Below are 2,401 nucleotides of genomic sequence, written 5' to 3'. Positions count from 1 at the left end.
CTCCAGGATTTAAGATGTCTGGTGTCTAAAGGTACGGCTCTTTCTATTCCAGGCCGCCTCAGGGCTGGCCCCAAGCATTCTGGCCTCATTGTTATCTAGGAAATGTGTTCTGTTCTCACCCTAGGGAATAATCTGTCTAAACCGAAAAGTGAACAAACAGCTTGTGTTTTTTTGATTTTTGTTTTTCTGACTTGGGGTTGCCCCTCCTTCTCCATGTTCCTCTTGGCAGCCCCAGGAACCCTCCTCTGTGACCTGACAGCCTAGCATGGGATTTCCATGGGATCTGCGTTTCCCTTCTGTCTCCCAGCTGTGCTCGGCTGACACATCCTGCTTTCAAATAGGCTCTTGGATGGCTGTTGGGGGTTGGCCAGTTGTCTTTCTTCTCTTGCAGGGTGAATTCAGTTCCTTACAAGGATAGGGCTGCTCACCTAGCACTTAAGATTAGAATCAATCACCATGTTTAGTTAATCACCATCTACGTTTCAACAGTTGATCCTCAGGACCCCTATTCCCCAGAGCTGCTTCTCTCTCTCTCTCTCTGCCCAGCCGCTGGCCAAGTTCCTCTCTCTGCTTACGTGGACCGTGTTTCCCCACTGGGGCCCAAGTTTGGCTCTGTAAGCTTCTTCACAATTTCCAGTCAGTACACCGTGAGACTTCTCAACTAGGGGTCGGGTGTTTGGATATTTGTTTTCCTAGGAAGCACATCAGAGCAATTCTCTGGCTTCCTTTTTTTTCCCCTGGAAAAACACAAGGCAGGCTCATTCTCATTCTGACATTTGAAAGAATCTGAAGTACAGGTAACCGTTTCTTTAAGTGCAGTGGTGATTGGTCACTAGCGCTCAGCATCTCTGTGGGAAGGCCAGTGTGGGGTGGTGGGGACTGGAGCAAACACAGAGCTCGTGCACTGTGTAAAGGGAGCAGTCAGCACCGCTCTGTTTAGTGGGCCGTTCCAGCTGGTTGGGTGGGCTCAAGGTGGCCAGCCCTCCCAGGTTTTCAAAAGGAGCTGGAAATCTGACTTTTTATCTGAAATACCCCAATTTTGAAGAGTTACCAAAAAACACCCATGACAAGAAACTTTTCCAAGTAGAAGAATGAGGAAGTTTTGGTTTCTAAACTGTCAGTTCAGAGAATCAACACCAGACAAGTTCAAGTTCACATGGGAAGGTTGCACTCTTGCCCACACATTTCTCCAGAGACTTCTTTACAACAACCTGCCTCTCTGTTTCCTCTGTGACATGTCCCTCATGCTGCCCTGGCAACCAGGAGGCCCTTGGCAGCGGTGGCCTGGACACTCCCCTTTGTTACCGAATCGTGTCGGTACTGCACTCCACTGCAAAGGGGTATGCAGTTAAGACAATTTTTTGGCAAATTAAATGAAAGAAACCTGCATTTCCTATTTGAAAGGAAACTTCAGCAAACGTTATTTATAGGCAGGGGCATCATCTGCTCCTTGTGTTGTAAATAGACACTGTATTTCACGGATGAGATTTGCTGGAAGGTACACCACGAGGACACAGTCTAGGTCTGTCCTCTGACGAGCCTGCAGAATTGACATGCTGGGCGGTCCATGTCCTTGCTGCGGGACAGCAGACGGGCACAAGCTACCTGGTAATTGAGCAAACTGGGGCTCATTAATAAGCACACCGTCCTCAAAGATAGAACATTCATTAATAGAAATATATGCAGGTGCTGGCAGCCAAACCGCCCTGAGCAATGTGTCCTAACCCTGGCCTCTTTCTCCTCCTGGGGATCGAATGCATTCTTGGTCTTCGTTTAAGAGGGCATTCTGTCAAATTACAAGCATTTTTATTGTAGGTGAGATTTCTGACCCATGTCCAGAGGGGTTAAAGTACTTTCTGTATACCAATTTTCTGCTCTAGGTGCATTACTATTTTCACATGTAGATTTTATGATTATAGGGGCATGGCAAGGCCAACAGATCAGAGGACTGCCATTGAGAACATGGTTTGTTACTCACAGACCCCAAGAGGAGGGAGACACAACACCAGCAGGGCCACGAGGGGAAACACCAGGGCTGGTCAGGAGGCAGAGAGAGAAGGGGGGCGATGCTGTGGGCAAGAGCCTGCAGAGAAGAACAGGCAAGGCAGAGATAAGCAGGTTTTGGATTGGCCAGACTGAATAATTTCAATGGGGTCTGAGGCACTGAGGCTCCCCACCTGGGTGTCTGACACCTGTCCTTAGGGTGATTAGGGCAGGTGGACAGTGGCCCAAAATATGAGAGCCCATAAAGGAGGTAGTGGGAGTGTGGGCTCTGCACTGGTTGGTTTGCACATGCAAGGTGGGCTCAAGGCAAATTGTTCACTATTTCTAGGAATTGACTAATCCCAGGAAGGGCAGTCCCTCCATCACAAGCAAGGTCCCAAGATGTCTAAGCATCAAA

The sequence above is a fragment of the Mustela nigripes genome, chromosome 5 (assembly GCF_022355385.1).
Source record: "Mustela nigripes isolate SB6536 chromosome 5, MUSNIG.SB6536, whole genome shotgun sequence".
NCBI classification, from domain to species: Eukaryota; Metazoa; Chordata; class Mammalia; order Carnivora; family Mustelidae; genus Mustela; species Mustela nigripes.
The sequence above is the reverse complement of the archived record's forward strand: the minus strand, read 5'-3'. Positions refer to the sequence as shown.